The following is a 15,440-nucleotide window of genomic DNA, read 5'->3' as shown; positions in this document are numbered from 1 at the left end:
ACAAAGGAAAATGCCTGTCTGCCCAAACGCGTCCCCACACGCGTCCCGTCTGCCCAAACGCGTTCTGGGACGCGTCCCGTCTGCCCAAACGCGTTCCGACACGCGTTTGCACGTGATTTTTGGGCCTGTTTTGCTGAAAAGCCCAGAATGACAATAATAAAAGAAGGAGATTGCGTTTGGACAAGGGTTGGACGGTTTTGAGTGCGAAAATACATTAGAGAGGCTGGAGAATTCAAGATTGATGCAAGGAGTGAAGGATTCTATGAGCTTAAGCCATTGAAGATCTGATTCCTTCATTTATCTGTAATGTCTACAATCAAAACTATGATTTTTGTTATTTTTATGAGTAGCTAAACCCCCCATTGCTAGGGGGGTGATCTTGATTCTGAATGTGATAACTTTATTTCCTTGATGCAATAACAATTTGGTTTTCATACTATTGGTTTGTTTTACATCTGTTCTTTATGTCTTAACCGTCGGAAAAACGGATAATGAATTTGTATGAATAAATTTAGCTGGACAGCAATTGTTCATTGACATGAGTAAGAACATAGGATAATAATTATCACCTAGGACTAGGGATATTTTATCTTAACCGGAAATTCTTGGTATTGGAATGCTTGATCATAATTATAATTATCTATGGACATAGTAATTAGGTTGTGACGTCAAAGATCTTTTCACTAAGGCCTTAGGATTAGATATTCTTGAGAACCGGTAACCAATTGTGAAACTATGTTATTGTATTGAGAAGGATAGTTGTTACAGGAAGAATCATTCACCAACCCCTAGCAACCTACTCATCTCTGTTCATCGTTTTAATATTCTGCTTATTTACATTATTTGCAAAACCAACCAAAACAACCTTTTGAACTTTTGTTTAATTGAAATACTGAGAAAACTCTATATCGTCAAGCAGTCCTTGAGATTCGATACTTGGGATTTTCCCATTACTACTACATAGGCAAAATAGTACACTTGCTATTTTACCGATCAGCATGCAACATCAGAACATGGTCTGGCAAGACATCAGAAGATGGTCAAGCAGAATCAGAACATGGGTCTATGGAAGCATTAGAAGAACTTGAGATCAGAAGCAGAAGCACTGAAATTCTCATGGTATCACACTCAGAAGCACTTCAAGGTCAGAAGACAAGAAGATGCTCTGCACCAAGCTGTTTGACTCTGATGACATTCAAACGTTGTTTACACAAACATCAGATCAGAAGCAAGTACTAGACTGGCAGGCTACACTGACTGACAAAAGGAACGTTAGAAGCTATTAAAGGCAACGTCAGTAGACACAGCGGAAACAAGGCTCGAGGTAGTTGACAAAAGAGTGAAACATTAAATGTAATGCTGTACGGAATACGCAAAGCATTAAATGCTCCCAACGGTCATCTTCTCAAACGCCTATAAATATGAAGTTCTGATGAGAAGCAAAGGTTAACGCACAACTGACGAATTCTAAAACAACACTTGCTCATTAAGCTGAATCGCTGTCAAATTCAAAAGCTCTCAAACTTCATCATCAAGCTCACTACATTGCTGTTGTAATATCTTAGTGAGATTTAAGCTTAAACTTTAAGAGAAATATCACAGTTGTGATTATAGCTTTTCAGAAGCATTGTATTACTCTTAGAATTTGTTTACATTAAGTTGTAAGAACTAGAGTGATCAGGTTGATCAGAATACTCTAGAAAAGTCTTAGAGGTTGTCTAAGCAATTTGTTCCTAGAGTGATCAGGTTGTGATCAGGATACTCTAGAAGACTTAGCAGTTGGCTAAGTGGAAAACCATTGTAATCAAGTGTGATTAGTGGATTAAATCCTCAGGTGAGGTAAATCACTCCAAGGGGGTGGACTGGAGTAGTTTAGTTAACAACGAACCAGGATAAAAATCATTGTGCAAATTGGTTTTATCTTACAAGTTTTAAAGCTACACTTATTCAAACCCCCCTTTCTAAGTGTTTTTCTATCCTTCAATTGGCATCAGAGCGCCGGTTCTAAGGTGCAAGCACTTAATCGTGTTTAGAAAAGATTCAGGAATAGAAAAACGCTTCAGTAAAAGATGGCTGGTGAAATTCCAACAAACACATCTACATCTACATCTGGCTCTACTGAGCAATACAATGGAAATGGTAACAATGGTTATACTAGACCACCAGTATTTGATGGTGAAAACTTTGAATACTGGAAAGATAAACTGGAAAGTTACTTCCTTGGTCTAGACTGTGACTTATGGGATCTTCTGGTGGATGGTTACAAACATCCAGTGAATGCTACTGGCGTAAGGCTTACAAGACAAGAAATGAATGATGATCAACAGAAACTTTTCAAAAATCATCATAAATGTAGGACTGTTTTGCTGAATGCTATCTCTCATGCTGAGTATGAGAAGATATCTAACAGGGAAACTGCCCATGATATATATATGAGTCATTGAAAATGACCCATGAAGGAAACGCTCAAGTCAAAGAGACCAAAGCTCTTGCTCTAATCCAAAAATATGAAGCCTTCAAGATGGAGGACGATGAAGATATTGAGAAGATGTTCTCAAGATTTCAAACGCTAACTGCTAGATTAAGAGTTCTGGACAAAGGCTACACCAAGGCTGATCATGTAAAGAAGATCATCAGAAGCTTGCCCAAAAGATGGGGTCCAATGGTGACTGCATTCAAGATTGCAAAGAATCTGAATGAGGTTTCTTTGGAAGAGCTAATCAGTGCCTTGAGAAGCCATGAGATAGAGCTGGATGCAAATGAGCCTCAGAAGAAAGGTAAGTTTATTGCATTAAAATCTAATATTAAAAAATGCACTAACGCTTTTCAGGCTGAAGAAGTAGATTCTGAAGAATCAGAATCAGAAGAAGAAGATGAACTGTCCATGATCTCCAGAAGGGTAAACCAACTCTGGAAGAGCAAACAAAGGAAGTTCAAAAACTTCAGAAGTTCAAAGAAATTTGAACGAGGAAAATCTTCTGGTGGCAGAAGATCTGACAAGAAAAAAGTCGTCTGCTATGAGTGCAATGAGCCTGGACACTTCAAGAATGAATGTCCAAAACTTCAGAAGGAGAATCCCAATAATAAGTTTCATAAGAAGAAAGGGCTTATGGCAACATGGGATGATTCTGAATCAGAATCAGAATCAGACTCTGAAGGAGAGCAAGCCAACTTTGCACTGATGGCCACAGTGGATGATGGATCAGAATCTACATCAGAATCAGATTCTGAAGAGGTATTTTCTGAACTATCTAGAGATGAATTAATTTCCAGCTTGACTGAACTTCTAGAACTCAAGGCTCACCTTAGTATCAAATACAAAAAGCTGAAAAAGCAATTTGAATTTGAAACTAAGAAGCTGGAAGTGGAAAATTCTGAACTGAAGGAAAAAGTTTTAAAATTATCCAATGGTAGTGGATCTCCTTCTAAATCAGAAAAATCCATTCCTAGTCTCAATCATATTCTGAAAGAATATGACTCGAGCTTCAGAAAGTTCCTATCTAGAAGTATTGACAGAAGTCATCTTGCTTCTATGATATATGGTGTTTTTGGAAACAGAAGGTTTGGCTTTGGCTATGAGGGTGATACCTCACATAAATTTGAACCTGTTGATGATTTGAAAATCACATACAAGCCATTGTATGATCAGTTCAAATATGGCCATGCACATGATATTAGGCTCACTTCACATGCACAGAGTTTTAACACTGTACACACCAAGAAGCATGTGACACAACCTAAGAAATATCATGATGTCAAACCTAAAGAATATCATGTTGTTCCTCCTGTTAATTATCATGCTAAACCCAAGTTCAATCAGAACTTGAGGAAAACTAACAAGAAAGGACCCAAGAAATTGTGGGTACCTAAGGAGAAGATAATTTCTGTTGCAGATATCCTTAGCTGCAAAGAGGACAAAGCACAAAATGTCATGGTACCTGGACTCTGGGTGCTCGCGACACATGACGGGAAGAAGGTCTATGTTCCAAGACCTGGTGCTTAAGTCTGGTGGAGAAGTCAAGTTTGAAGGAGATCAGAAGGGCAAAATTATTGGCTCTGGAACCATAAGTATTGGTAACTCTCCTTCCATAACTAATGTACTTCTTGTAGAAGGATTAATGCATAACTTATTGTCTATAAGTCAATTAAGTGACAATGTGTAATACGGTGAACTGACTTTTTATCGAAATATGCGGATAGCAAGAGTCGCCACCGACTTTTATTTTATCCAAATTAAATCAGAAAGGCTAAAAGAACAGGAAAAACCTTTTAAATAACATAGGGTTCGGGAGGTAATTATGCAAAGGGAAGGTGTAAGGCACCCTTTGCATCCATGGTTTTCCATGGGCTCTTAATTGCTTTGCTCTTTAGTTTTGAAGTCAAAAGTTTCAGAAAATGTAGAAAAAGAGAGATAAGGACTTTAGCTCGTAAATGAGCATAGCCTTATTGAATATTTATGAGAAAGAATATGAAAAAGGTTTTTTTAGAGCAAGGCAAAGCAATTAAGGGCAAATTACCTTATAGTTTGAAAAAGAAGTTCTTTTAGCCTTTCAGGGTGAAAGGGTCTATCCTTGCCATAAGAGGGCAGGAAGCCTTTCATTTGGATGTTGAAGGGTCATCGAGAGTTCGTTCGCCTTAAGATTGTCCCATGCCATAGAGAGGCAGGTAGTCTAAGGGAAGAACCAGAATAGCCTTTTCGTAGGCAGCCAGAAGATACCTCAGCCTTTTTCGTAGGCAACTTTCGAGGGTCGAAGTCATATTCGTGTACCGACAGCAGCATCATTAGGGACTTATAACTTTTATTTGTATCGAGGCAGCATGGCTGAGGTATCCTCGTATTCGAGGGACATGGCTATTCTGCAAAAAACACAAGGCAACAAGGCAACAGGCAACAGAGAGGTTACCCCAAAAGTGTGCGTGGGTGCAACAATCACGTGGTTAACTTTGATGACATTTATCTTGTAAAATTAATGATTCTAGATTCAATTCAAGGTTATCACTCCCTAAAATTACTAACCACAACAATTTATAATTAAATACGGGGAAGGGGAAAAAGAAACCAACGGAGGAAATGGGAGATGAAACCAGCGGGATAATAAACAAATAAGTCTAACACAAGTAATAATAAATAGCAGGGTTTAGGGTTACCGATGTTCGAAGCTTTGCCATTTGGCAAACCTTTAAAAAGTGGAAAAATGGCAAATGGAAATAGAGTGAGTGCATTATCGGTCCAGAGGCAAACATAGCTAACCCTAAAAATAACAAGATAAAAAAATTTAAAATAAATAAACAAATAGGCACTTAGCTTGAATTTGATCTGATATGGTTGGCGGTCGGAGGAAACCTCGGGGTTATCCCTGAAAAATGGCAAAGGCAAAGGCAAAAATAGATATGAGTGTATGCAGAGTTCAAAAGGCAAACCTTAAAATAAAAGGAAGCAAAATAGACTCTAAAATAATAATTAAATCAAAGACTTAGCTTCGGATCTTGAAGGCGCGTAGTCGGAATGTATTTGAGAAGCAACCCTGAAAAAAGGCACGGAAGACAAATATCTCAGTGTATGGAATGATCATCGCAAACCCTAATTAGGGTACGAATTAAATAAGAAAATATAAACGATTTAATTAATTATTGGTGTCGCGACCTAATTAACTAAATCGGAAAGAGAAAATAAAATCATGACACACAGGTATTTTTTAGGAATTTTTTGGAATTAAAACAAAATAACTATGCATTTTTGAATAATTATAAGTAAATAATATAATTGTAAGAAAATAAATAAATATTAGTATAATAATTTAAATGAAATAAATATTATATATAAATAAATAAATAAATAAAGTATAATAATATATAAATAAATAAAATGTAATAACATTAAGTAAATAAAAACAAATAAGTATATATGAGTTTAATAAATAAAGTAAATAAATTTATATATATAAAAAAAGATTTTAGAAAATAGATAAAATAGTTTTTATAATTAAGAAAAGAAGAAAAAAAAACTTAAAATGATATATATATGTTAATATAAAAATAAAACAAAGCTATGTAATTAAAAATAAAAAAATTACAAAAAACTTAACTTTTTATCGTGTGTGGCTCGCGCGTATGGTGTATGGTGGATCCTCGCTCTTGGATGCATTGGATCTGATAGTGACTAGATCGACCGGCTGCGAGCGAGACACGTACGGTGATCATGCGGAGAGAGAAAACACCAGATCCGTGAGTCTTCCCCAGGTCAACGCGCGCCTTTTCTCTTTTGAATTGGGCCAATAGCGTCATGCCACGTCTCCGTCTTCCCCATGAAATTTCTGCAATTGCGCTTTTACGGTGCTTTTTCCATGATAGCTGTAAAAAGCTTTATCTTCTACACCTGTGAAAATCAAACGAACACAAAACTACACCAAAAATTTGGCGCGACCACACCAAACGAATCGTCCAGCACCCCTGAGCATTATTATGGCATCGATTTAACCTAAATTTGGCTTAAATAGAAAGCCCTAAATTAAAGCTTTGAAACCCTAACATGGCATAACGATCAACACGACATATAAATGCGATTAAATCTCCAGAAATAGTCATATCATCAAGGTAAACACAACTATGCAATTGAATCTCATTAATGATGCTTGTATGAGGCAAATCGATGAAAAGAAAAAATAGCAAACCGTGAGCGAATTGGAGCGGGTTCTGAACGTTTGGCTTGAGAATGACGATCGAGAAAGCTTCACTATACCCCTGGGAATCGTTTGGGAGGCTTACAAAGCTTTGAATTCTCCTTAAACTTCAAATTGACCTTTGAAATTTTTTGATTCTTGGAGGCTCGAATTAGGGGTTCTTCCACTGCAAAAACGTAAACCCTTGTATCTGAATGGTTTGTATATTTATAGGGTATGAATTAGGGTTGATAATTGTGGAGAAAATCTTTGTGAATCGATCTTTGGAAATTTGATTTGGAGCTTGATTGAAATTTTTTTAATTATGGCCAAACTCAATCTTTTTTCACCACTTAGCTCTTGCACGAATTTTGTAGTGATTAATGAATATTTGTGTGATTGATGATGATTGGAAATAAGAACAAATCATATCTTTTGTATTTTATTCAAAAATTTTGACTTATATCCATTTTAATAAATAAAAATTTGAATAAAATCAAATATTCATTATTTTTTCGTGGCTTTAAGATTAGAGCTTCTAGATAACTTATTTTGCAAGATTGGATCTTAAACTCATGGGCCTCTTTGCAAAAATATCCAAATTCTTTCACATTTTTCCTTCTAAAATAGCCCAACTTTGTCAAGGCCTATCTCTCTCTCTCAATTGTTTAGGTATGGAAGTGTTCTAGGATGTTTTAGAAACCTTAGAGAGTCCTCTAACCAGTGTCTTTGTTCTCATATCAAAATGATTTTCCATGCTCCTTGTGTGTCATTTTGAAAAAAGTGACTTTTTGTTGACTTTTGAAAAGGACCTATAATGTTTTGGTCCATATCTCCCAAATGAAGCATTTTTAGACTTGGCATGTGAGAGACAAATTTGTAGAGAATTAAATTTCCTTCAAAATGAGCTTTGGATGGAAAATTTATGATGTTCCATGTGAAAGTTATGGCTGGTCAAAGCTCAGTTGACTTTCTCCTATGAAAACCCTAATTTAGAAACTTTTTGATTTGTTGATTTTTGATCTTTCCTTGATGAACCATGACCAATTCTTGATCAAATGGTGAATGATACTTCAATATGAGGATTTTGACAAAAAATCAGGAGTTTTGACTTTACTTTGACCACAGTTGACTTTTAGGTTAACTTAGTCGACTGTTGACTTTCTGAACAATTGAGTGACCAATCCTTTGAGATGAGACTTGATACTTGTTATAGAGGTAATGTGAAATATATTGAGCCACATGAGATGCCTTGGAGCCATTGATTTATTGATTTTCCTTTGAATAAGCCAAACCCTAATTCTCTGATCTTTACTTAGGAGGGTGTGTCTTGGAGCTTTGTGTTTTGATTTTGAATTTGAATAGGAGAAAATGTGTGAGCAAATTTTGGGGTATGACACAATGGTTATGATATAATCTTAAATCAAAAGTCTTGCAAGGATGTAAGTCAGAAGGATGGCTCAATCCTATTTATAGGCAAGAGAAAGAACAACATCTATAAGATTGATCTTTCAGATCTTGAGAAGCAGAAGGTGACTTGCCTTATGTCTGTTTCTGAAGAGCAATGGGTCTGGCACAGAAGATTAGGACATGCTAGTTTGAGAAAGATTTCTCAGATTAACAAACTAAATCTGGTCAGAGGTCTCCCAAATCTGAAATATAAATCAGATGCTCTTTGTGAAGCAAGTCAGAAGGGCAAGTTCTCCAAACCTGCATTCAAATCTAAGAATGTTGTCTCTTCCTCAAGGCCATTAGAACTTCTGCACATTGATCTGTTTGGACCAGTCAAAACAGCATCTGTCAGAGGGAAGAAATATGGATTAGTCATCGTAGATGATTATAGCCGCTGGACATGGGTAAAGTTCTTAAAACGCAAGGATGAGTCTCATTCAGTGTTCTTTGAATTCTGCACTCAGATCCAATCTGAGAAGGAGTTTTGACTTTACTTTGACCACAGTTGACTTTTAGGTTAACTTAGTCGACTGTTGACTTTCTGAACAATTGAGTGACCAATCCTTTGAGATGAGACTTGATACTTGTTATAGAGGTAATGTGAAATATATTGAGCCACATGAGATGCCTTGAAGCCATTGATTTATTGATTTTCCTTTGAATAAGCCAAACCCTAATTCTCTGATCTTTGCTTAAGAGGGTGTGTCTTGGAGCTTTGTGTTTTGATTTTGAATTTGAATAGGAGAAAATGTGTGGGCAAATTTTGGGGTATGACAGCTGCCCCTGTTCAATTATCTTAAACCTGAAGATGTAGAGTGGTTTGTATGCCAGTCGGTATCTGAGGGTGGCAGGTGATTGAACACTAGAATACCAAGAAATTTGCCCTAGCTGAAGTAGGGACTTTTGTCGGAGATGGGCTTGAAGATGCCATCCAGGTGTTTGGAGAAGATGTATGATGGAGATAGGCTTGAAGATGCCATCCGACTTGATATACTTGAGAGTCAGAATGCGTCGTACGTTAGACTGTTTCTGAGGAATAGACTTAGGTTGAGTCGTACGTTAGAGTGGGTCTAATTTGCATCCGTAGATGTCTGGAAAACCGTGCGTTAGGTTGAAGAATAAATCGTGCGTTAGACTATTCTCAATTGCATCCTCAGATGTCTGGAAAACCGTGCGTCAGGTTGAAGAATAAATCGTGCATTAGACTATTCTCAATTGCATCCTCAGATGTCTGGAAAACCGTGCGTTAGGTTGAAGAATAAATCGTGCGTTAGACTATTCTCAATTGCATCCTCAGATGTCTGGAAAATCGTGCGTTAGGTTTTGCTTTGAATAAAATTTGAATCTTTGTAGTGTACCTGTCAAATATTATTAGTTTTTTATGCAATATTATGATGCGTGAGCTATGTGTTCCTCAAAATGAATGAGGAACGTGCATATGAAGTAATGTATACGATGTATGAATATGCTTATGATTTATGATGTATGACTATGATTGGTGCTTTTTGGAACATTTTGACTGAAGGATAGATCTTTTTGTTGTCGATCTTATCTTGGAAGCACTTGAGTGGGGATTTATGATTATTGCTTGGGGACGAATAGTAATTTGATGTACCCTGACTGGGGATAAAAGATATTAGTAAACCATGTTGGAGGAGAGCAACGTGTTGGAGAACCGGTAGTGTTGAAGATGCAAACTCTGTTGGGGAGCCATTTGAAGATATCTTCTTAATGATTACTCTGTGGGGATATGATCGTATAAACCCGGCTCTGTGGGGGACATGAGCGTCTTGAAAGATGCCCCCAGTATTATAGTTGCCATTCCCGGATCTGATTAAGACACACCACTGAATATTGATCAAGATGTCAAAACTGGACTTGCATAGATTTGCCCCTGCTAGTAGGGATTTTGGAAAGATTCGCCTCGCGAGGACTATGGGCGACATGCCCCTAATAATCATAGGTCCAAGATAATGCCCCATGTTGATTGGGAAGCAGCTTCAGATCTACTTGGATGCATGCCCCTGATTGATCGGGAAATAGTTTGAAATTCACTTTGGATGTGTGCCTTTGACTTTTTGGCATTTGAGAGATTCTTCGAATCTTGACTTGATTGCCCCAGATTTATTGGGCAAAGCGTGACATGCCCCTTGTATACGTAGGAGTCATTGCTTCTCGGAGTAATCTTGTATGTCGGGATAACTTTCAGTCATTAGTTTTACCCTGTGCAAATTCTTTCTGTTGATAACGTTTGAAATTATGTAGCAGAATTTGTTTAATAATGAATTCATGAGATGCAATGCATACGTTTGTCTTAGTTTTAAAAAAACATTAAAGCGTGATATTTGTAAAAACGCGGTGTTTTGTAAAAACATGATGCTTGTAAAAAAGAAATAGCAACTCAGCATTTGTGGTAAACCTTAAGGAGTCAGGATACCTTTTTGGCGACATTATGCTTTTCGAACTAACCATGCTTCAGTTAGGACTTTCAAGGGTTGTAATGTGGCTTGGTTCACGGTTTAAGAAACAAAGGATAAAGGCTCAAAATTTGATTGTACCCACCCCTCTTCGTGATGATCTTCAGTCCTAAGCTCAATTAATTCGACTTATGCATTCAGGTTCCAAGAGACTTTTGGATTTGCACCTTTGATAATGATGATGGTTCACAAGCAAAGAGAACTTTTGAGATAGCAGTCACTTATTCCTTTTGGTTGTCACAACATTGTGTTGTTCAGGAATTTATTGACTTCTCTTCTTTCATCTTTTTGATATCCCTAACTTTTGCCTGAACTGTCTATTTTGAGCTTACAGTCAGCGGGATGCCTTGATTTTTGCCTAAGTCTTCTTTTGATTTTTGACTTAGCAGGCTTTTCTTTGTATATATGTTTTTTCATTTTTTTGTTTGAAAAATATTGACTGCCTTGCTTAATGATTGATGAACCATCATTGGCTTTTAATTGATATCTCCAACGCTTCTTTGATGTGTGCGGATGAACGCTTGTGATTGAAACCTTTGTTGAAAGGTGTACTGAATGATTCTCTTAAAATAGAATGCACAGCCAAATTAACTGAGAACTACCCTGCCCCAGGTTATGATTAAGGGTTTTAATTTGTACAAGAAAGAAACTTCTACTTCTTAGGCTCAAAGGGGTTGACGAGGGATTATCATCCTTATATCTCCACTGTTTAGGAATTGAAACAATGCCTGTACATCGTCAGCATAGTCTGTTCAAAAGCATACTGTATGAGGTTGCGGTATCGTTTTCGTCATCCTCCCTTAAAAGGCTTACAGCTTAGCAGGAATTGAATATCATAAAACACATGCAAAGTAAAGACATAATAATTAAAAATGAGTGGTAACGAAATAATTTATTCAAGACAAACATATGTAATGCACTGATGATGATTATTAAAACATATAATGTCTATCATAAGCCGAATGTTTAAACAAACAGGAAAAGAAATTGCAAATGAAAGTAAATCTAATGATCTAAAAAGTTCATCCTTCTAAACATTAATCAATCTTGTCGTGACTAGGAATGGGAGCAGTGATCACTACAGGAGTCTTGGGATGATTGAGTTCAATTTCACCAGCATCTATCATGTCTTGAATCTTGTTCCTTAATGTCCAACAATTGTCGGTGTCATGTCCAGGACTATTGGAATGATACGCACACCTTGCGTTGGGGTTATAGCGAGGAGAGGAAGTGTTGGGATTCGCGGGAGGATCCTTTACAATAATCAAGTTTGCTTTCAGCAGATATTGTAATGCTTGAGCCAGTGACATATTGATCTTTGTGAATTGACGCTTAGGTGCCTCTGTCTTGCGCCCTTGTTGTGGAACTGGTGTAGAGATTAGAATTGTCCCCATAGATTGGTTGTGTTCATTACGACTTTTCCGATTGTACACAGCATCAGCCATATGAGGTTCCTCAAGTAAGTTGAAGTCGATGATCTGGTCGTCGATTAAATCTTGGATCTTATTCTTCAATAGCCAGCAATCGTTAGTGTCATGTCCAATGCTGTCGGAGTGATAAGCACATCTTGCATTAGGGTTATACTGATGAGACAAAGTGTTAGGATTCCGAGGCGGATCCCTCAACGTAACTAGCCCTTTCTTCAACATCTGTTGTAATGCTTCTGCCAAAGTCATGTGGATCTTTGTGAATTGTCTTTTAGGCGCGTTATGTTTACATTGTGGTTGTGATGCTGATGTAGAGATCAGAACTTCCCCAACCTGTTGGTTGCATTTGTCTCGACCTTTCAAATTGTGCACAACATTAGCCCTGTAAGGCTCTTCAGTTGACTTGAAGTTAATGATCCTGTCGTCAATTAAGTCTTGGATCTTATGCTTCAATGGTCCACAATCCTCCGTGTCATGGCCAGGACTATTCGAATGATAAGCACATCTCGCATGGTACTTATACCCAGGAGTGGGGTTGGTAGGAAATGAATATGGGGGCAATAGAGTTATCAAGTTCTTATCGAGCAGTTGTTGTAGAACTTGAGACAACGACATCTGCAACGGAGTGAATGACCGCTTAGGTTTGGATTTCCATTTATCTTGCACACCTTGCTCCCTTTGTTGGTCCTTCTCCTTCTCGGTCAGAAGTGCCTTTAATTCTTCTTGCCCCGTGGCCAAGTGAAAGATTATTTTCCGGAACTGGTTATTCTGAGCCTGAAGATTTTTGACAGATTGTTCGAGATCCATTTTCTCGCTGAAATAAACAGCGGAAAGATGAGGCATTTGTTTTTATGAAACCTGTGATGCGATGTTTATGAATGATATGATTATGCATATGCAATGTTCTCAAGGAGTTAAAGGCTTTTTAACACATTTAAAAAAGAAAATAGAAACAAAACAAATTAATTATTTTAATTAGAAACCAATGTTTTATATGTTTTTGAAGTTACATCAAAGAAATACTAAAGAAATAATAAATAAAATAAAAGAAATCATTCTTCAAGTCGGCGCTTCCTCTTCAATCCTCTGATTTCTTCTTTATGGGCTTTGACCATCTCGTTCTTTTCTTGAATAAGCCTATCAATCTCTCGCTCCCATGATTGTATTTGATCAGGTGAGATAAAATCTTTAATCTTCCACTTGCGAGAGAAATAGTCAAGCATGCTATCTCGTTCTTTAGCATTAGCCACTAATACTGCTTTTTCTGCCTCAACCTCTTGTAGACGCTTTTCAAGATCAGCCTTTTCTTGTCTTAAGTGAGCAACGTTGGCAGCAAGGTCTTCGTTCGGAGCGGGTATATAAGGCTCCACTTCTACGTGAACCTCTGGAGGAGTGATCCTTGGAACAACAGGTGTGTCAGATGGATATGGTATGCCAAACTCGACGACTCGGTCATAAATCCATTTAAAGTAAAGATCTAAAGGAGTATGGACCCTTGTTCCCAAATCTCTTGCACCTACCTTTTTTACTCCGTACCAAGCTTTAATGAAACGCTTCTTCTTTTCGGTTGTACCTGAACCATAGTCAAAACTTTCCGCACTAAGATATATGGAGCGAGGCTTATCTTTCAAAGCAAAACCAAACTGATGACGAGCAAGTATAGGATTATAAGTAATTCCTCCTTGGGTGCCAAGAAGAGGCACATTAGGAAACTCTCCACAGTGATCAAATAACTGAACTCCCTCGAACTCTTTTTGATACCAAATGATGTCATCATACGAAAGTTTCATAATCCTCTGAATCCAAGTCAAACCCTCTTCATTCTTTATTGCTGATCGGGGTAAGTGAGAAATAAACCACTTATGCAAAAGGGGAATGCATCCTAGAACACAACCTCATCTCTTTGTCACTCTGGCATCAATGGAATGTAATAAATCACCAAGTAGAGTAGGAACATGATTCTTGCTAAGGAAGATTTTGATAGCAGCCCTATCAACAACTTTGTCGCAACGGTGAAACAGAACTTGTCCATATATCAACAGAGTTAGAACACTTTCCAAGGCATCCATGCTTAGAGCTCCAGCAAAGATCTTGGCTTTCTCGCATAAGAAATCCACGGGTATTCCAGAATAGTCTCTTTTATTGATCCAAACCTCGTTGATTTCTGATCTTGGCAGGTGTAAAGCAGCAGCAATGTTTTCCAACTTAGGACCTCATTCCTCATCATTGTAAGGGATTTGATCAGGTATGGGGATATCCATTATATGAGAAAATTCTTCCAACGTAGGTACCAGTTGAAAATCTCTATAAGTAAAACAATGGAGAAGAGGATCATAAAACTGCATCATAGAGTTGAGGAGAGCTTCATCCACTTTGGTTCGCGTTAAGCTTATCAGTTTGTTGAGAGACTCAGAAAGAACGAGAGAACCAGTAATATCATCACATAAGAGTCTCAATGTAGTAGGTACTTTCTTGAAATTGAGGAAGAAAGGCTTTCGGATGAGAATTCTCATATTCAAATAACCTACAAAACAAATTATGGTTAAAAGACCTTCTTCTCCTTGAGATGGGTTAGTCATGTCATGAATGCATGTATGCATGATGCATCACAGAAAAACAAATCCACACAAATCACACAATTTTTGGCTTAAGGCTTGCATGGAGTCTGATCAGGTGTCCTTCCCAAAGGTATTTCTATGGATAGGAGATTTCAGCAACAGGTTCTATAAGTTATCCAGAATTGTCAGCCCTTCTAAAGCACCCTCGGACATGATGCATTTGCACCATGCAATGATACTTTGAGAGAGAACCTATCTGAATTGTAGCATCGGGTAGCGACTAGTTCTTAACATTTGTCAAGAGTAGTCCCCCCACTACGTTCCTAAAGGCCAGGATGGGTTAAGGGTAACTAAAGGTCCTTGAGCTCCGGCGCACCCACAGACACATACATAAACCTCCCTCATTTGAGAAAGGTGTGCATATGCTATGGAGTCCTAACTCAAGTGTGAACTTCATATTGACTCATCTCCCACATATGTGAAAGAGGTCGCCATGACTATGCCACTCCTAATCTTAAGTGTTCTTGAATCCGGGAATAGGATTTGTCCATCATTTAATTCCCAAAACGCCCCTGAAAAATAAAACAAGCAAAGCAAACAATAGAAAAGAATTAAGTGATTCCTAAACTTTTAAGGTAACCCCTCTTTTATAAGAAAATAAATCCCCAGCAGAGTCGCCAGTTCTGTAATATGGTGAACTGACTTTTTATCGAAATGTGCGGATAGCAAGAGTCGCCACCGACTTTTATTTTATCCAAATTAAATCAGAAAGGCTAAAAGAATAGGAAAAACCTTTTAAATTACATAGGGTTCGGGGGGTAATTATGCAAAGGGAAGGCGTAAGGCACCCTTTGCATCCATGGTTTT

The sequence above is a fragment of the Vicia villosa genome, linkage group LG1, assembly GCF_029867415.1.
Source record: "Vicia villosa cultivar HV-30 ecotype Madison, WI linkage group LG1, Vvil1.0, whole genome shotgun sequence".
NCBI lineage: Eukaryota > Viridiplantae > Streptophyta > Magnoliopsida > Fabales > Fabaceae > Vicia > Vicia villosa.
This window is presented reverse-complemented; position numbering follows the sequence as displayed.